The sequence below is a fragment of the Cornus florida genome, unplaced genomic scaffold (genome assembly GCF_030987335.1).
Source record: "Cornus florida cultivar Cherokee Brave unplaced genomic scaffold, ASM3098733v1 CherokeeBrave_3.0.0_Hap2_Chr04, whole genome shotgun sequence".
NCBI classification, from domain to species: domain Eukaryota; kingdom Viridiplantae; phylum Streptophyta; class Magnoliopsida; order Cornales; family Cornaceae; genus Cornus; species Cornus florida.
This window is the reverse complement of record NW_026775574.1, coordinates 28,176,440-28,198,646: the sequence shown is the minus strand read 5'-3', so window position 1 is coordinate 28,198,646 and position 22,207 is coordinate 28,176,440.

Sequence of the window (22,207 nt, the reverse complement as noted above, 5' to 3'; positions counted from 1 at the left end):
GAATTCCACTCTCCTATAGTGTCATTTAGGGAACCTGACATTAGAGACAAAGTTACATAATTTGTTAGGAGTGAAATCGAGAATTGACTTTTTTAGATGTATTTTTTACTCCATTTCCGTCCCATGTTAGCAAAAACATTGATCGGTCAAAAGATATAATAGAGTACTTTTCGTTTGTTAAGAGAACTAATCAACAATGGAGGCTGTCTAATTTTTGAATCAATGGAAAATGTTGGTGTAATGCTTACGTTTTACTTTGAGATGAATACAGTTGACACACAAGAATGATAGTCATGTGCAGCCTTCTCATTGCATGTGTGGACGAATAAGAAAGGAGCAAATGGACCAATAACAAGTTAACACGTGAACATTGTTAAAAGTGATAATTATTCCTACACTTAGACTTATCGGTACTAACACACACTACTCACATACCCAATTCGCTCTTTTGGAGATTAGAATCTTCACCATCCACTTTGGGAGGTAGAAGAGATACCATTGGGCCACAAAACCTTTGGTATTCGTTGTTGACACTTGGACAGTCTAAAAATTTTAACGTGGCGAAGTAATATTGTAGCAACCAGCCATTTTATTCTGTTACTTAGTGGGCATACTAAGAGCATGTTTGACAATTGTTTTTACTTCATACTTCTTCCTCTTTTTTTTTTACTAGTGTAATGTAGTGAATCAAAATTACAAAACATATTTGGGTTTGTTGTCATTTGAATATTACCAAAGCGTTTCCGAAAAAGAGGCCAAAATCGGAAGTATAAAAATAATGCTTTTCGTTGCTTCCACGCTGTAGCAAAATCAATGTTCAAAAAATAAAATAAAATAAAAAAAAATCTAAAATGATATTTTTAACTAGTTATTTAATTTTTCGAACTTGCAATACATTTTACCAAACATATTTTTATATTTTTGTTTCTAAAAATTTAGTAACAAATTTATATTACCAAACAAACTTTGAAATAGTATTAAACACACTCTAAAACAAAAGTATTATTTCGACTTCGGACCAAAGCAAAAGTAAAACACAAAACAAAAATAGTTGCCAAACCGCCTAATAAGTGGGTCAACAATTGCTAGAAAGGTACTCCTATTATATGAATGGGTTAACTACTAATGGACCAGAAAGACCGTGACTTAATGAGTTCCTATTATATGAAAATGGGTTAACTACTAATGGACCAAATTCAGTTCTACAAACAAGGAAATGGGCTCGACGGTCACAATGAAGACGAAAGTCAAGAGTCTATTATTTAGACAGTGGGCCAACATATTATTATTTATCTTTTTATCTACTTTAAATTTTTATATTTCAATTTCAACAATTTCAAGACAAGGTAAATCTTTCAATTCCTTTATTTTTTTTAGTATTTATATTTTTGAATTGCCCTTCACTTTAATTTTACATTTCAGTCTTAAACTTAAAATTCTTTCTATCAAGACACAAAGAATCTTGTTAAGAGTTTTTTTTTCTCTTCTTACACAATTATTGATCGAATTAATATATATATAAGTTTTGTCGGATTCGTAGGTGAGTCTTTCTAAAGCTCTAACAAGCCCACACACTTTCACATTTTTGTGAGAGAACAGTAATTTATTCTAATTTACAAATTTTAGGATACAACACTAAATTAGTAAGGAATAATAATTTAAAATCGAATTCAGTAATTACTGAATTTAATTTATGTTAGTGAAGTGGTAAATCCTACGACTTTATGTGATGGAACTTACAACCCTCGTATAATTTAAATTAGATAATTATTGAATTCTATTCCTAAATCACTCCTGGATAATAAAATAAATTTTTTTCTTATCTTTCACCTAAACAAATAAATGTAAGAGTGGTCCAAACAAGTCTTTTAAAAGATTTTGTTATGTAATTGGAATCAAAACCATTTCAGTACAAATGGCCCCAAGTAGCACTCGCCTGTAGGGCTGCAAATGAACTGAACCGAGCTTTATCTTGCTTGGGCTTGGCTCGCCAATTTCAGAAGTGTGCTCGGGTTTGGCCAAGCCTGGTTAAACCAGGCTCAAGCTCGGCTTGCTAGAATTTCAACAAGCTCGGGCTTGGGCTCGAGCTCGCCTTTCAAACCCCCAAAAAAAAAAAAAAAAAAAAAAAAACTACAAATCTATAGAGTTGAAAGAAAATCGCTGTATGATTGCATCTTTTCCCCGATTTGAAGGAAATCGCTCCATCTCTTTTACTATTTGAAGAAAATCTCCATCTCTTTCGCTGATTTGAAGAAAATCGTTGCATCTGGATTTGTATTCAATGATGATACATCATCACAGGACAGGGAGCAAATAGAAAAAATTTAGAGAGAAATCTGTTGTTTGAGACCGTCGACGGCCAGCGAGAATGGAAGTAACGCTACGTTGAAACTTGAAAGGAAAGTGCTGCTATGTTGAAAGAGATGTTGGGGCTGTACAAAATTAGGGTTTCTCACAAATGTAAAAATTGTTTAAGTAATCCAACGGCTGATACCAAGATATGCATGTGATAGAATTGGGCTTAAGGTTAAGTGGAGTTGGGCTTTTGAACATGTTTGAGTTTGGGATTATAAAAAATAAATGAGGTGGGCCTTTAAAAATAAGGTGGGCCTATGAAAGGTGTGTGAATTTGGATTGAATTTATATTAAATGTATATAAAATAACAATAATAAAAAATAAACCTTACAAAGCGAGCTTGTTCACGAGCCTAACGAGCCGAGCTTAGCATTGTTAAAGCTCGGCTTGTTTACTAAATGAGCCTAAAAATTATGTTTAAGCTCGGCTTGTTTGCTTCACGAACGAGCCCGAGCCAAGTTTTTAACGAACCGAGCCCGAGCTATTCGGTTCATTTGCAGCCCTACTCGCCTGTATGGTTTTCACCAGAATTGTAGTAATTGTGCGCGGTAGAATGCACAAGAATCTTTTTTACTTTTCCAAGCTTTCCGGAAGCTTCTTCTCCTTTCATAGGAGTTCTATCCTTTCATAGGAGTTCTCTACTTGTTAGAGTGGCTGATTTGGGGGCTTCTTGCTCCTTTCTTCTCTTGATCTAGTCGGGTTTGGTTTTTCAAAGATTCATCTCACTCCCTTAAGCTACGTTTGGTGTGCAAGAATGGAATTGAATGGAATGCAGCTCGGAATGGAATGAAAATGAGAATGGAATAGAATGAAAATATTATTCCATTGTTTGGTGTGACATGGTGAATTGTTATGGAATGAAATGATTATTACCATTCTATTGTTTGGTTGACCATCATTAAATTTGGAATATAATGATTTTTGTCAAAGATACCCTTTTCAATGGCTTACATTACTTTTTAATAAAAATTTAATTAATACTCTAACGATGAATTATCGAATATTATTAAGATGCCCAATACTGCCATTGAAAAAAATAAAGAAAAACCTTAAAATAAAATAAAATATTATTTTTGACTCCAGATGATTGTTAATTTTTATTTTATATTATCATTACTCCATATATAAATGTTTGAAGAGAAAAAAGAAAAAGAAAAAAGTGATATACTCATAAGATAATTAAAGAGATTAATACTTGCAATTTGGTTGAAGATCCTGCAACTTTTTATCAATGGCAGTCTGGATATATTCAGAAGAGATGGAAGGTGAAGGACCTTTACCACGTCTAATAAAGAAGTTGAAAAATGGAATGTGAAATATTATTTTTGTCTATACGAAAGATTTTTGCCTTATTGGAATCTGATGAAGGGCTTATTAGGAATATTACAAAAATATTTAATCTTACTATGGAATGGAATGGTCATTCCATAGGTTTAGTAATGGAATGAATTTTCATTCTCTGGAATGGATTTTCATTCCAATGGAATGACCATTCCATTCCATTTATGCACACCAAACAAATGAATGGTTAGAATGGGCATTCCATTCCTGTATACCAAACGTAGCATTACTGTCCTTCGGGCTTCTTGGGTCGAGTCATGGGAATCGTGTTGGTTCCTATTGTGGATCTGGTGATTTTGGTTGTCAGAAGTTGTTTGTCTGCTTGAATTAGATTGTCGTTGTGGACTTGCTATTTTATTTGTATGGTGTGGGTGGCTTTGATTACAGGTGTGTGAAGACTTTGTTCCCTGGGCATCATTTCGCCTTGCCGCTGGTGCTTTTTGGGTTCCTGTTAGAGTTCTTGTTGGATCAATTCACGGATTCTCCGGCGGCCTGTTCCATTGATGCTACGCACGCCTCCCAAGCATTTTCTCAAGCGTATGGCGTATGTGAGGCCGATGGGCCACGCTAACTGTGTCAGGTTTCTAACTTCGGTTGGGCTTCTACTTCACATACGGTGGTGGGTTCTGGGTCAAGCCCAATTAGGTAATTCAGTTCGAGACCAACTTCTGAATTGGCTCTGCTGTTTTGGGTCGAATAAATTCTTTTCGCCTAATGATTCAACCTCAGCGTTGCAAACCTCCTTCTTCCAACAGTATGGCGTCATCCTCAGGTATCTCTAATGTCTAGTCTCTTAATAATTTTCCTGATGTCCCTCAATATGTGGTTCATCATAATTCTCTATGAATATTGGTTTGGAACTATCAAGGGATTGGTAATCCTATTACTGTTCAACAACTAATAACACTTAAACGGGCTCACTGCCCGAATGTTATTGCTCTTCTTGAAACCAAAACTAGATTGAGTAAACTCCAAAAGTTGAAAAGACGATTAAAGATGGACTTTGTGATACTCCCAGATTTTCGAATACGGGTTGGCCAGGCCCATGCCCAAATACTCGAGGATATCAAAAATAAATCGGTAATAATCGAACACAGAATACAAAAGGATAAATAAGAATAAATAAAAATGCTGAAAAGACACTAAAATGATAATCCAATAAATCCTCAGAATAAATTTTTATTAAATAATAAAATATTTTGATACAACAAATCTTCCAATACAACTCGGGAATCCATACTGAGTGGAATCTTAGAAAATTACAATTGCATAAGTAACCATAACAACTGTCTACATCTAACAGCTTGAGCTTTTTCTCTTATAGCTCGAGCTTTGCTTCCAAGGCTCGAGCACTGTAACGGTGGATCGAGAACTATTACGTGATTCAACCCAGAAACCCTACTGTGAATTCAATTTTTATTGTTTAAGGAATCTTAGGCATGTTTCTATGTTCCATCAATCCTCATATATGAAAAACATCATTTAAACATATAAAAATTCATAAATGAATCAAATCAAATCCATGAATTTATCAATTCATAAAACAAGAACAAATATAAACTAATTTCATAAAACCTATGTTCTAATCCAATTAAACTTGCATAATTATTTAATTTTTTATGTTTAAGAAATCCTGGAATTTCCTAGGCATGTATAGAAACACGAATCAAAGGGAGAGATATAGAAGAAGAACTTGCCTTAAACTTTCGGATCGAAAGTTAAACTCATTCTTCCTTGATCTTCTTCTCTAAAGGGTTTTCTCATCCTTCCTTCCTCTTCCTCTTTCTTTCTCAAACTCTTTCTATAACTTTCTTACTTTAAAATAAAATCACGTAATATAATTTTGAAGCCTCCTACAGACTTATACTTATGTAAATAGAGGCTAAAGAAAATTAACCCTAATCCTAAGTCCATTCCAAGTCTGATGATGAGCCCTGAAAAGTGCGTATTTAAACCCCTTAAGCTTAGGCATTCTAGTACCTTCATCTATCTTACTCTACCGTTTTAGATTAATTTCGTATTATTTTCATTTTCAGGCACTTATCCCGAAAATAAGCTAACTCAGCCAAATAAGAACTTAATTGAAGCAATTCTGGGATTAAACAAAGAAAGGAGTAAAGTGGAGAAAGAAAGAAGCAAATAAAGCCAAAGGTGGGAAGCAGCAAAGCTCGATCAATCCAACTCCAAGGTTCGATCGATTGAACACTGATCGATCTCAGTACTTCAAGATAGATCCAAACCTTGACCCAAAGCAGAAAGTCCAAAGTTCGATCGATCCAACACTACCCTTCAATCGATCGAACACTTTTATCCTTATTCAAATGATTGATCTTATCCACAGCTGTACCACCCACTAACCACTTTTGTCCTTTTCCTAAAAATATCTCCCAAAATATCTCGGATTTGTCTTTTCCCAAAAAGCTCAACCAGTTGGATCGATCCAGCCTCAGTTCAATAGATCTCAGCCAAGTTCGATCGATCCAACTTCAAGGTTCGATCGATCGAACACTGATCGATCTCAGTACTTCAAGATAGATCTAAATCTTGACCCAAAGCAGAAAGTCCAAAGTTCGATCGATCCAACACTGATCGATCTCAGTACTTCAAGATAGATCCAAACCTTGACTCAAAGTAGAAAGTCCAAAGTTCGATCGATCTAACACCACCCTTCGATCGATCGAACACTTTTGTCCTTATTCAAATGATTGATCTTATCCACAGCTGTACCACCCACTAACCACTTTTGTCCTTTTCCCAAAAATATTTCTCAATATATCTCGGATTTGTCTTTTCCCAAAAAGCTCAACCAGTTAGATCAATCCAGCCTTAGTTCGATAGATCTTAGCCAAGTTTGATCAATCTAAGTCCAAGGTTCGATCAATCAAACTTCCTCTAGTGCGAAAAAGTTAAATTTTCAACTCATTAAAAGTTGTCCTCCATCCAATCATTGGGGAATATGCTTTGCACGACCCCAGCTCATTTTGTGTGTCACTTAACCTACCTATAAGAGGAATATGATGCACTTTTTGAGATATATACAATTCTAGGGATTATTCTAAAAGGAGGAAGCTTAGAGGAGAAGAAGGCTAGAGACACCATTGGAGTTCTTCATCAACAAGGAGCAGATTTCTTCCATGGAGTTAGCCCTTGAGGGTTGGAGCAACATCACTATGAGTGGCTAGACATCCTTTTGGGGCTAGAGTTAGCCCCAAGCATGCTTTCTTTATCTTAATCTTGTGTATTATTGAGGGATTAGTGTTGTAATTAATGTTTTGACACTTTGATATATATAGATCTTGATTATTCAATGATTTATGTGGTTAAATGCTTTCAATTGATCATTTCATTCTATCCATATGTCTATGTATGTTAGAATAGATGTTCATGTGCTTGCCTCTATTTCTTGTGTTATTGATGCATGTATATGTGTATTGATGTTATAGATTTAGAGATTGTCAAAACATAGTGCTTAATGGAATGCTCTTGTGATTTTCTTGATGGTTCATACTTATTCCGTGATGGATTGTGCCTCTCCCCTAGTTTATTTTCATGCTAGTAGTGTAGATGTAGTGTAGTTATAGTGTAGTATTAAATGGGAGGACAATCCATACTTGTTATTTGATGATCCAAGCTTTTGAATGCAAGTAGCATATGTCTGTCACCTTGTGTTGTATTTGGATTGTGAGCTTAATGAAAGGATTAATGACTTGTTTTGATCTATTGTGCCTTTCACATGTTGTTTAGACAATATATGCTTCATTGCTTAGATATATTGTGCTTTTCACATGATATTTAGACAATATATGCTTAACTAGTCATCCTTACTTGTTGAATCAACCAAACACACATACTCCAATATTGCAACACACCATTTGCCCTCATTAGTCACTTGTCAATGGTATAGAAATGCATTGCTTGGTGGTGATCTCTAAACCCCAAGATTCTTCTCTCTCTTATTTGCTCTTAATTGCATTCTTTTGTTATCACTTAGTTTAATTTAGTTGTTCTCTAGTCTAATTAACCAACCAACCAATTGTTTGATCACTCAACCTACTAGCCCTAATAGCGATTCCATAACCTTGTTCGACCCTCACAATCCCTTGGGACGATCCCTACTCGCCCTAGCTATATTTATAGTGAAAGGTAGTAGTGGCTTTTATAAATGTAAAACTCTTGGCCCTCGCTTAAAATTCACACTCTCAAACTTGATGGTAGTGTGATAGACCGGTCATCTGATAAAAAGGAAAATAAATAATAAGGAAAATAATAATACATATATATAATCTCTAGTTTGTACGTGATGTATAATATATATATATATATATATATATAAATATATATATATAAACTAACTATATTTATTAATTTTAATTATTTACAAATACTAATAAATATAATATCTTAATATACATATATACCCATATATATATGTACACCCATCCATAGGTAGTTATCTGTACCAATTACATCTCTTATCCAAGTAGGCCATGCGATCCATTGGGGTGGTCCATTACTACTAACCATATCCATCATTTTTAAATAATAAAATTAAAAATAAAATATAAACAACAAATCCATTTAATCCTAACAAATAAACAAATATAAATCATCACATACAAATTAATTTACACAAATAATTCAATTAACACATAAACAAATAATGCAAATAACACATAAACAAATAATGCAAATAACACATAAACAAATAATTTAACTAACACATAAACAAATAGCCAAATAATCAATTAAACAATTAAAAATTCAATTAAAACAAGTAAATAAATACCGAGACTATCATTTTAAAATTAGGGGTATTAAAGACTTCGTTTGGTGTGTGGATTCTGTAAGAGCGGCTGGGGGTATAGCCTTACTTTGGCGGGTTAATAATTTGTTTCGAATAGTTAATTTTTGCGAGTATCAGATTACAGTGGAGCTTTGTTTAGTTCGAAAGGGCTCTTGGGTTCTTACTTTTATTTATGTTAGTATTGATGATGGTATTTGTGCGTCCCAGTGGGAATATCTTAAAAGAATGCAGTGTTTGTGGGGTGCTCGGTGGCTTCTTATTGGTGATTTTAATGATTTGTTATTTCCGTTGGAGAAATAAGGTGGTATTCCTAAACCATATTGGGTTTTAAAAAATTTTACAATCTGGTGAATGATTGTGGGCTATTGGATTTAAGATTTGAGGGCTATGGTGTAACCATCGTAGTGGTTTTGCCAATATTAAGGAACGATTGGATCGTGCTTTATGTAGTAAAGATTGGTAACAGATGTTTCCCCAGGCTTGACTTCGTCATCTTACGGTGGCGAGGTTTGATCATTATTCTATGCTTCTTGATCTTTTACCAGTTTTTCATATGAAATCTTGTCAATTCCATTTTGATGTACGTTGGGTGTCTGACCCTGGGTGTGATTACATTGTTAGGAAAGCTTGGCGTGGTCTAGTTTCTGGGTCTCATTTGTTTCGGTGGTCTGAAAAACTCATGGCTTGTAAAAGATCACTGATCCAATGGGCTCGGAATAAAGCATTTAATTCTTGCGCGATAGATTGAACAAGCTAAATTTAAATTGCAATAATTGAAAGAGAACATGGATGATTATAATTCTGAACAGGTGAATACAGTGGAAAGCCAGTTACAATCTTTTTGGCGTCAAAAGGAATTGTACTGGTTTCAAAAGTCCCGAATTCAATGGTTACAAGTGGGGGATAAAAATTCAAAATTCTTTCATACCTCTACTATTCGTAGGCAAATGCAAAATCATATTTCTGGGATATAGGATTCCTCTGGTAATTGAATTGAAGAGGATTCACAGATCCAGAATATTTTTCTTTCCTATTTCCAGGATTTGTTTCATTCCAAAGATCCGTTAGGTATTGATCAATTTATCCAGCACATTCAGACACGAGTTACTCTTGATATGAATAATAGTTTAATTCGACCACCTTTTGAAGAGGAAATTCTGTATGTTATTTTTGATATGTAGCCATGCAAAGCTTTGGGTTCTAATGGTATGACTCCGTTATTTTATCAGCGATATTGATATCTTATTAAGACAGAGATCCTTGATGCAGTATGTAGTTTTTTGCATTCGGATCATCTTTTATCTAGTTTGAATCATTCTAACATAGTTTTAATTCCTAAAATTGAATCTCCAACCCATGTTTCCCATTATAGACCTATCTCTTTATGCTCTGTTGCTTATCGGATCATTGCTAAGGTGCTTGCTAATAGGCTTAGAGAATTTCTTCCTTTCATTGTTAGTGAATCTTAGAGTGCATTTGTTCCGGGCCGCCAAATTACGGATAATATCCTGATTTCTCATGAGATTCTTCACTATCTTAAGAATAAGTGCAAAGGTAAAAAAATGTTTCTTACCTTGAAATTGGATATGAGTAAGGCCTATGATCGTATAGAATGGCCTTTGTTGTTGGCCATGCTTATGAAATTGGGTTTTCATGCTCATTGGATTAAATTAAATCATGCATATATTTTCACGGTTTCGTATTCTGTGATAATTAATGGTAGACCTGTGGGGATGTTTCATCCCACAAGAGGCCTCAGACAAGGAGATCCTTTATCCCCTTATTTATTTATTTTGTGTGCAGAAGCTCGTTCTTTTTCTTTGCAGGTGGCCCTTAAGTATTGCATTTTATCTAGAATCCGTGTTTGCCCCCAAGCTCCATCTATTTCTCACTTATTTTTTTGCAGATGATTCAATTGTTTTTTGTCAAGCCTCTACAGCGGAAATTGTTTTTCTTAAGAATCTCTTACAGAGGTATGAACGGGCATCTGAGCAGCAGATTAACTTTTCTAAATCCTCTATTTTCTTCTCTCGTAATACTTGTTTGGAAGATCGTCTTGCATTATGTCAGTTACTGGATATTCAGGAGGAAGGTCTGAGTGACAAATATTTGGGTATGCCTGTGATTATTGGACATTCCAAGTGGGATGTTTATCTATATATTTCACAATGGGTTGCCACTCACTTAGCATCTTGGAAAGCTCTTCTCTTATCTCCAGCAGGTAAGGAAATTTTAATTAAATCAGTTTTAAGTTTTTTGCCCACATATGTCATGTCATGCTTTAAGCTTCCACGTAAACTTTGTAATTCCATTCTGAAGTATGTTTTTCGTTTTTGGTGGGGTAATGTGATGACCGTGGATTTTGCAACCCAGTGTGTCATGTGATGACCCGAAGCGGATCCAAAATGCGGAAACAAAACAAAAACAAGTCCTTAGAGATGTACGTCATCCTTAAGATACAAAAATGGCCCTTCAAGGAATTTTGAGACTCAACGGAAACAAAATGAAGACAAATGTGTCAAAACCCTACTAAAAAAAGGACCAAAGGTAAAATAGTCATTTCACCTTAAGATGAAGGAATTTAACTTCTAACAAGTCAAATGAGGTCAAAAAAATCCAAAAACATCCTTTGGTAACTTCACATGAAGTCCCAAGGCCAAAGGAAGTGAAATCCCAAATGAACCATATTCCGGTTCGAACCAAATCTGACACCCTCTCACTAAAACAAGGATATCTTGAGCTAGGAGAAGAATCTGAAACTAAAATTTATACCATTGGAAATTTTACTTTGACATGGTCAGTTTAGACTCAAGAACGGACCAAATCGGAGTTGAAACGAAGAAGTTACAACAGTTCAAAGTTGGAAGGTCAAAGCTGAACCTGCAAACAGGTTCTGGAAGACTTGAACCGGTTTAACATTCTTGAACCGGTTCAACATAGACAGAATGCCCATGCTGGACTAATTTTCACACCTTGAACTGGTTTAACATTCTTGAACCGTTCAACTGCACCAGAAATAGTAAAAAAATGCTGAAACAATGAAATTGTAGAAAAATGAGTTTGGAACGCGATTTTCGAGAGCAAGATGACATTTTTCAGGAAAATGACGTGAAGAAACTCCCCCCAAAATCACATTTTCTATGTTACAAAGTCAAGATCGGAATTTATTTCCCAAAGAAAATTCCTGAAATGCCCTTAAGCAAGATTTTTCAACAAAAATGTGAAATGAGTCCATAGGAGGCTCATTTCATCAAAGAAGGAGTTTTTCATGAAAATGATCATTCACACAAACATAAATAGTGATTTTGAGCAAGCGGGAATGGTCTGCGGCTCCTGAAAATGGCCGAGTCAAAATCTGACCTACCGACAGCCAAAAAAGCGAAAATGAACTTGAAATGGAAATTTTGAAATCCATAATTAACAAATGACTTCAAATGACCATTTGGCCCTTGGCCACACTTCATACATGATTAATGAGACCCTATAAAAGAATGAAAATGAAATTTCCACACCCGATGCAACCATGGCGAAACAATAACTTGGCAATTTTCAATATTTTCATAATATTTCATGAAGTCAAAAATTACATAGGATACAAAATATATGTCATTAGCCTTCGGTCTCATCTTATACATGTAAAATACATTATAAGGAGTGTACTCATGTACACAGTACATATATGAAATCAAATATACATATTTTGACAAATAAGGCTACAAGTTGCGTTTTAAGCCAGCCTTTACAAAAATTAAAACCTTCAAGTCCACAATCATCCAAGCAATGATGAATATCATGAACAAAGTCTTCGTACTTGAACAATGCCCCTGTAACTTTGGGGTGAGTAACATAAAGCTACTCATAGGAGATGAGCATGCATAGACCTAACATTTTACAAGAATATCACCTTAAGGTGAAACAATTCAAAAGGATCATGCCACCCAACGTCTATATCAAAGGTTAAATGATAAGCGCCGAATATTACATATTCAAGCGCCCTTACTTGCATTAGTTAAGTCCATTAATGGACTATAATGTACAGTTTAACTTCATTTGTGTATTTCTGTCTTGTTTCAGGTCAGTTTTCCCAAATATGATTAAAGAAACGGTTTTGGCAATCTCTTGTTGAAATCGGTGCGCTGTTGTCGGGGAGCCATCTTTTGGACCAAACCTCTTGAGTCATTATATGGTTGAAGTTCGAGGCATAATGCTTATAATGGAAGCCGCATCAACGGACAGGCGCAGAGGGGTTTATGAGAAGTTTTGTTCATGTGTTGCAGCCACAAGGCCCCATGGGCGCCCGGCAAAATCCACATCTCACTGCCTTGTTTCGCGGGGCCCCGCTGCAGATCCGTGGGCCCCCGCCGAGCTTCCGCTGGTGCCCGCCGCGTCACCACGAGCGCCCGCCAAACATGCCAGTAGCCATCTTCGAAGATTCAAGCACCCACGGGCACCCGCTGATCTGCAGAGAGTAGTTTAACTGCTCCTGCTTTTATGCTGCATTTGGTCCCCTTATCATTTTTGTGTGATCCGGCTTTATCCTGGGGAGTTGGAGCTCGAAAAGGGGGGGAAAATGAAAGGAATTTAGGCTTGATAAGGGGGGAGGCTTGTAAAATCTGATGTCACACATTTTAGCTAAGTTCTAGAGAGAGAAATGAGTGATCTTAAGGGTTTTGGGTGCTAGCTTGCTTGAGCACGAAAGAAGAGGGTGGATTTGCTTCTTTTCCTTCATTCCTTGTTCCTATGGGTAACTAAATCCTTCTCTAGGGAGGTCATGAAGCCCTCCCTTGTAAGCATGTTTTAGATTAGCTTCTATTTTGGGGATAATAATGTATAGTTTGGTCTTTTCATAATCTAGGGCATATTACTTGATGTAATGAATTTTAATGCACACAAATGATTGTTTTAAGTTAATTATCTTGTCGTAGATGGTTTTTTATCTCAATCATAATGCTTGCATTTTCATGGTGACAATGGAAATAAGATTGTGAATGGTTTTCATGGCATGTTAATAGAGAAACTTGATAGTCCATTGCTTAGGTATTTCCTTTGATGGTTTATGCTTGATTCCTAGTTTCATGTGCTTTATCATTTGATTAAAGGCTTGATGATCTTTTGCTTAAGAGAGTATGCTTGATGCTACACCCTAGTTTAGGTAGTTCAAATGTATAAACTTTTGATGGATTATTCTTGTTTTTGATTTAATGAACTTCTTGATAATTATACGGCAATCATGTGTTGCTATATAATTCTTGACCATTATATATTGTCTATCCCTAATTTAGTCTTTGTCTATCATGTGTATAGGGTTGAAGGTGGATTCACTTCCCTAGTCCCTTCTTATTTATCTTTACCTCTTTACTTTAATGTTTTATGCATTTTAATTCTAAATTTTAGTGACAAACCAATAAAACTCTATAAACCCTTTCATCATTCTAAAAGTGATTCTAGATATCTTAGTTGCCATAAACTAGCAGTCCCAGTGGTTCGACTTACCCGACCAATAGCCCTATTTTATAATAATTTGTGCTATTGCAAAGGTTGATGTATAATTGTCATACCGATCAATTTTTGGTGCCGTTGCCGGAGACTGCAAACGGTTTTGCAACCGAGGTTTTAGGATTACCTTTGGTTTGATTGTCAATATTGTGTTTTGTGAATATTTTCTTGTGTTGTTTTGATCATTGTGACATTTTAAGTGTTTGTGAGATTCTAGATATTCAAGGCTTGCTAAGGAAAGCTAGCAAATTTGTAAGTCTAGACGATTTCAGGTAAGTTTTCGAAACTCTAGTTTCAAAGTTATGAATATCTTGCATGTGTTTAGTTTAGATATAGTTAAGTTGTGAAACCCTGGTCGAGGCTATTTTTGTTTTTCTATATTGCAAGCATCGGTCCTTGTCGTGGCTATTTAATTTCTATATTGATAATTGAGGAGAAAGGGAACATCGTATGCGGAGTTGATGGTGATGAATTGTTGTCTTGATTGTGCTATGTGTTATTAATGTTTGGCCGTAGGTCACTTTCCTTACCAATGCTTGACTCGCCAGTTGACATAAATTCACTTGAAAGAACTCTTAGAAGAAACCTTAGGGAATCTACTAGTATAAGAGAACTTGAAACTGAATTTAACACAATGGTTGAAAATGTTGGAGATGTCGAAAATGAGGGAATCCATAATAATAGAGCTGAAATTCCAAACGTCGTTCCCATGACTCTTAGGGACTACTTCATCCCTACCACTTATGCTTCCCCCTCTTGCATAGTGATGCCAAATATTGAGGCCGCTCAATATGAAATTAAATCTAGCACCATCCAAATGCTTCCATCTTTTCACGGCTTTGAAAATGAGGACCCTTATAAGCATCTTGATGAATTCCTTGAAATATGCTCTACCATCAAGCTGAGGGGCTTTCCTAATAATGCTCTCCATTTGCATCTCTTCCCATTCTCCTTAAAAGAAAGGGCAAAATATTGGTTAAACTCCCTTGCTGCAAATTCCATCACTACTTGAGCTCAATTACAGCAAGAATTCCTAAAAAAATATTATCCAGTGAGTAAAACCAATTTAATGAGGCATTCCATTCTTAGCTTTTCACAAAGCGAGGGTGAACAACTCCATGAGACTTGGGAGAGATTTCAAGACCTCTTAAGGAAATGTCCGCACCACCTAATTCCAAAATGGCAATTGGTGCAAGCCTTCTATGCTAAGTTAACCGACCCACATAGATTTATGGTTGACTCATCTTGTAGAGGGATGTTCATGTCTAAAAGTGCGGATGAGGCATAGACTTTACTTGAGAATTTGAGTGAGAACTCATTGCAGCATAATTCTCGTAGTGCTCCAACCTCAACTAAAATAAAGACCACCAACCCTTGTCAACCTAAAACCATGAGGGAGGAATCTTCTCAAGTGGATGCCATAACTCATAAATTCTATCAATTGATGGCACCACATCTTTCTCCTTCCTTGTCTCGAAATTCAGCTAGCCCGGTGTGTGCATCATGCACTAGTCCTTTCCATCTCTCAGAAGATTGTCCCACACTGGAACAATTTCCTAATCCCAATTAAGAGCAAGCAAATGCGATGTTCTCAAGGCCCGGAAATAATCCATATTCCAATACTTACAATCCGGGATTGAGAGATCATCAGAATTTCTCGCAGAGGCAGCAAGCCCCACAAAATTTGCAATTTCAAAATCAATGGTAGCAAAATCAGCCCTCTTCTCAATTTCAAAATAGGCCATTTCAGGCCTCTTCAAGTTTTCATCCTCTTTACAATGCAGATGTCTCTACTCATCTTCTTGTGTTTCCAACCGATGAAATCTTGGCTCCAAATAATCAAATGGTAGAATCATTAAATAAGCAAATGATGGATTTCAACAAGCAACTATTGTCATCTTAGCCCACTCTCCAAATGGTTTATTCCCACACTCAGTCTATTGCTAAACTTGAGAATCAAGTGGGGCAAATAGCCACTTCAATTAACCAACTCCTTCAAAGAGATAAAGGGAAGCTTCCCGCTCAACCATTTGAGAATCCTAGAGGGATTCATGTGATTAACGAAACCCCTCCTCCCAATGGGCCAACTCATGAACAAGTCCAAGCAATCACTACCCTTCGGAGTGGTCGAGTTGTGGACAACAAGGTTGATGGAAATAGCAATGACAAAGTTCTTCCTCCCAAAAATCCAAATCTCCTCTCTTCTAATCCAAAGTTCACTCCGGAAAATCCAAAGTCAAATGCTGAAAATTCCAAGTTTGTCAACCCAAATGTGGAGACGTCTTACGAGCCTGAGGCTCCGTTTCCTCAACGACTCCAAAAGTCGACACATTTTGGGAATAAGAATTGCAAAATTTAAGACATGTGGGAAGTTTTCAAGCAAGTAAAGATTAACTTGCCTCTCTTGGATACTATAAAGCAAATCCCTCTCTATGCAAAATTTCTCAAGGATTTGTGCACTCAAAAGAGCACTTCCAAAAATCATTTGCCAAAGAAGGTGAGATTAACTGAAAATGTGAGTGCAATCATTTAACACAGTGCTCCTCCAAAGTATAAGGATCTGGGCACCCCAACTATCTCGTGTGTCATTGGTGACAACAAGATAGAAAGGGCCCTCATTGACTTAGGAGCTAGTGTAAATTTGATTCCATATTCAGTTTACTTACAGCTTGGGTTGAAAGATCTAAAGCCAACCTCCATGGTCTTGCAGCTTGCTGATAGATTAGTCAAGCACCCACGAGGCATTATTGAGGATGTCATTATCAAAGTGGACAAATTCTACTTCTCGGTAGACTTTGTGGTTCTTGACACGGAACCGGTCCATGACCCAAAGAAGCATATTCCCGTGATCCTCGGTAGGCCATTTTTAGCTATGACTAACGCTTCAATTAATTGCCGAACCAGGGTGATGGACATTGCCTTTGGCAATATGCAAGTCAAACTCCACATCTTCCACGCAACTCAACATCTTTCCGATGAGGATGATTGTTTTCTTATTGATGTGGTAGATGAAGTGGTCGAAGAATCTCTCTCTTTCATTCTAAGCAAAGATCCTTTGGAAACTTGCATGTCTCACTTTGACTTCTTAAACTTTGATATTGACCAATCAATCCAAGAAGTAAGCTATTTGCTTGACATTAATGCTATCATGAACTGTCTTCCTTGGAAGGTACCAAAAGAACCACTTCCTCAGCTTTCCACTACTCCTCCAGTCCCTTCCTTGAAATCTCCAGCACAACTTGAATTAAATCCACTCCCGACCCACCTCAAGTATATGTTTCTTGGTGCGAGTAAAACTCTTCCAGTCATCATTGCTTCTAACCTTTTAAAGGATCAAGAAACTAGAGCACAAAGAAGCTATTGGCTGGGCAGTGGCTGATTTGAAAGGAATCGACCCTTCTATTTGTATGCATCGTATCCATATGGAGGAGGACGCTAAACCTTTTAGAGAGGTGGAGCGCCAGTTGAATCCCAACATGAAAGACGTGGTTATAAAAGAAGTGATCAAATTGCTAGATGTGGGAATCATCTACCCCATCTCTGATAGCAAGTGGGTGAGCCCCACTCAAGTGGTCCTCAAGAAATCTAGCCTCACCGTCGTTGAAAATTCCAGGGGAGAGCTCGTGCCACAACGCACCATCACCGGGTGGCGTGTGTGCATTGACTACCGAAAACTTAACTCTACCACTAGGAAGGATCATTTTCCACTCCCATTCATTGATCAAATCCTAGAGAGGTTAGCCGGCCAAAGCTTCTATTGTTTCCTTGATGGTTATTCCGGCTATAACCAAGTGGCAATTGATCTGCAAGATCAAGAGAAGACCACATTCACATGCCCTTTCGGAACCTTTGCATATAGATGTATGCCTTTTGGGCTATGCAATGCTCCGGCCACGTTCCAAAGATGCATGATGTCCATATTTTCGGATATGGTTAAAAAATTCCTAGAGGTGTTCATGGACGATTTTTCCGTCTTTAGATCCTCCTTTGACTTATGTCTCCATAATTTATCTCTTGTACTTCAAAGGTGCAAGGAAACCAATCTCATTCTAAGTTGGGAGAATAGTCACTTTATGGTCCAAGAAGGCGTTGTTTTAGGACATGTCATTTCAAAAAAGGGGATTGAGGTTGACAAAGCCAAAGTGGAGTTAATCTCCAACCTCCTTCCTCCAAATTATGTCCGTCAAATCTGTTCCTTTCTTGGCCATGCCGGCTCTATCGTCGCTTCATTAAAGACTTTAGCAAAATTTCTCGGCCCTTGTGTAATCTTCTTGCCAAGGATGTTTCGTTCAATTTTGATGAAGCTTGTATAGAAGCTTTCGTGAAACTTCGCATTCTTCTCTCATCCACCCCAGTCATGAAATCGCTTAATTGGTCTCTTCCATTTGAGATCATGTGTGATACATCCAATTATGCATTAGGTGCGGTTTTGGGCCAACGTGTGGACAAGCTTCCACATGCTATCTATTATGCGAGCAAGACTCTCTCTGATGCTTAGTTAAATTACACCACCACTGAAAAAGAATTGTTGGTCGTGGTGTATGCCTTGGATAAATTCCGTTCCTATCTTCTTGGATCAAAGGTCATTGTCTTTTCGGATCATGCCGCTCTTAGGCATTTGTTCGCGAAAAAAGAGTTTAACATTGAGATCCAGGACAAGAAGGGGACAGACAATGTTGTCGCAGACCATCTCTCTCGTCTACTTATTAAAAAATCTTCTGAATTTGCTGCAGTCCAGGATTCTTTTCCGAATAAGCAACTATTTCAGATTTCCCATTCAAATCTCCCTTTGTTTGCGGACATTGTCAACTACCTTGCGGTAGGCAAAATTTCATCCAATTAGTCAAAACAAGAAAGAGACCGTTTCTTCTCCCAAGTTAAGCATTTCTTTTGGGAAGATCCGGAATTGTTCAAGTACTGTCCGGATCAAATCATCCGGAGATGCGTTCCTAACAATGAAACCACAAGTGTCCTAAATTTCTGCCACACTCTTGCTTGTGGGGGACACTTTAGTGCCAGAAAGACCGCTGACAAAGTCCTTCAAAGCGGATTTTATTGGCCATCCTTGTTTCGGGATGCTTACAATTTTTATAAATCTTGTAAGCGTTACCAAAAGCTCGGATCCATGTCTAGGAGAGACATGATGCTCCTCACTCCCATCCTCATTATTGAAATTTTCGATGTGTGGGGGATCGACTTCATGGGACCATTTCTATCTTCTTATGGCTATGAATATATCCTTGTAGCGGTGGATTATGTTTCCAAATGGGTTGAAGCCGAGGCCACCAAAACTGATGATCATAAAGTCGTGATCCAGTTCATTCAATCCAACATTTTTAGTTGTTTTGGTATGCCCCAAGCAATCATCAGTGACGGTGAATCTCATTTCCGAAATCATTACCTTAAATCAGTCCTCTCCAAGTACTCTGTCATTCATAAGGTTACCACACCTTGCCATCCTCAAACGAGTGGTCAAGTGGAAGTATCTAATCGGGAGATTAAGCATATCTTAGAAAAAACGGTTCGATCGGACCGCAAAGATTGGTCATTGAGACTAAACGATTCGCTTTGGGCTTACCGGACAGCTTATAAGACACCAATTGGCATGTCACCATATCGACTTGTCTTTGGTAAAGCCTGTCATCTTCCAGTCGAATTAGAGCACCGTGTTTATTGGGCCATAAAAAGGCTCAACTTTGATCTCAAACAAGTTGGCTCTACTCGCAAATTGCAGTTCAATGAGCTTGAGGAACTCCGCAATGAAGCATATGAAAGTGCCAAAATCTGTAAGGCGAAGACTAAAGCTTTTCATAACAAGCACATTGTCAAAAAGTCTTTTGCCCCTGGATAAAAGTTTGGCTTTTTAATTCTAGATTGAGACTCTTTCTCGATAAACTCCGTTCACAGTGGAATGATCCATATGTCATCACCGCCGTCTTTCCTCATGGAGTAGTCGAGCTTCAAGATCCGGCTGATGGATCTTTGTTTAAGGTTAATGGCCAACGGCTTAAGCCTACATTGACAGCATAGTCCCTATCTGCAAAGTAGAGAAAGTCCTCTTAACGGACCCAGTCCACGAGGACTAATGTGCGATCTTACTTCGTTTAGCTATCGACTTTAAATTTAGCCTTCATCAGAAGCAATTCTTCCATCCTCCAAGCTTCCTTTTCCCAAGTGCTTAGTTCCACGAAATTTCTGGGAGGTCACAAAGTTCGACCAAAATGTGCATGCTTCCGGAATTGTTCATCGGGCATCCCGGCGGTTACATTTGGTTTTCTTCATCATCTTCAGGTCTTTGTTCAACTTCTGGAAATATTCAAGGTCATATGGGCATGTCTCCCGTCTTGTCTAAGGTTCTTTTAGCATTTGAATCTCATGGCCGTTGCTTGTGAAGTTGTCTCGTCTATTTAATCCTATGCGGTTTCCAGGATCTCCAACGCGTTTCCGTCCTTGTTGGAAGTCCATGTGATCAAGTCCGGGCTTTGCAGGTTGAGCTTTGCTGCACAAAACAGCTTCACAAGAGGTCCCGCGGGCGCTCACCGCGCCACTACCAGCGCCCGCGAAACATGCTAGTATGCTAAGTAACTCCGCGGGGCCCCACCGTTGTTCGCGGGCCCCTGCTGCAACTACCATGGGCCCCCGCCGTTCATCGCTGGGCCCTGCCAAACTCCCTAGTATCCCTCGTCGCCCCGTGGGGACCCACCGTGCATCTGTGGGCGCCCGCGTTTCCCCTCCGCTTGATTCTTAATGGGCTTTCAAGCCCATTTATGTTGTTATAATTCTCTTTCTCCCTCTCCACTCTCACCCTAACCCTCTCACACCCTCAAAACCTCCCACTCTCTTCCAAATCTTGGCCATCTCCATCTCATCCCATCCATCTCACATCTCATCTCTCGTTAACAAACTCTCATTCCCATCTCCCATCAATCAAGCAAGAAAGGTCTTATGTTCTTCATAGTTTGGTAAGTTCCTTTTCTTCTTCCTCTTTCAAGTTTTGCTTCATAGCGGATGGGGTTGCTTGTGTAGAGGATGTGTTGTTGTTGAGTCTTATGTTTTGTTAAGTAAGGGATTCAAATTTTTGGATCTTTTAAGTTCTCTCACCATTTTGCATCTCTTCCTTTTCTTACTGCACACCAGGTGTTCGTAAAAAGGTCTGAACCAATTCTCTTCCATCCAATGGCTTCTAGAGTGGCTTCCAAGCGTGCTAGATCGTTCGAGGGCCCTTCTAATGTGCTTCCAACTCCAGATTAGACTGAATAGCCAATTGTCCCAGAAGCAAAATTCCACATTGGCACTGATTTTGAGCACAATCATGAGACTTCATGGTCAGTCCACGAGTTGAAGGCATATGGCCTCGCCTCGCTTTTCAAGCCACGGGCTCATGCTTACTACCTGCGCGTGGTCCGTCTGTTCTACGCCAACCTGTTTCATTCCTGTGCGGAACCAGAGGTCATCAAAACCACCATTGATGACGAGATTTTTGAATTCACCCTTGATGACCTTGCTATGGCTATAGACTGCCCATTGGAATCTCCCGTGGATGGGGTGGGCTTGCCTCTCTATGTTGCTCCTCCCGACATGACTTTGTCTACATTGTGGCGGAGATTTGCCACGGCCAATTCACCGGCAATTGGACCACAAGCACTAATAAATCCTTCTTACCATGCTGGCTGTGGTTTCTTGATTCGGTCCTGGCTAAGAATGTCCTTCCCGTGCCAGGCCACTCCGAGCGTAAGGGGAATTTTCGTAAAGCCCTCTACGCCGCTGAAAATGAGTACTGGTTTTTCGTCCCACAGCTTGTCTGGGACCAAATTCTCAAGATTTATAATGAGTTGATCTTGGTGAGGTCCAGCAGTGCCACCACCTAGGCATTTCCATTTCCTTACCTTATCACCAGGTTGCTTAAAAATGCCGAATTTAAAGCACCTCGTGGTGAGGCGAAAGAGAAGATTGTGTCTGACTTCAACCTTGGGGTTTGGAAGTCTAGCACTGTGCAGCTCAAGACGTCCCGTTAGGCTCGCATTGGGGGCGAGTTGGATTGGGGTGCTCCAGTACCCCCTGTGGCTCCTGCTCCGCCAGTTCATGATGCCCCTGCGCCTCCGCCGTTAGATGTCATGACCCGAGCTGATTATCTTGCCCTCACTGCTCGTCTTGATACATTCGACATACGTTTTGGCAACATAGAGGGCGCCATTCAGAAAACTCAGGAG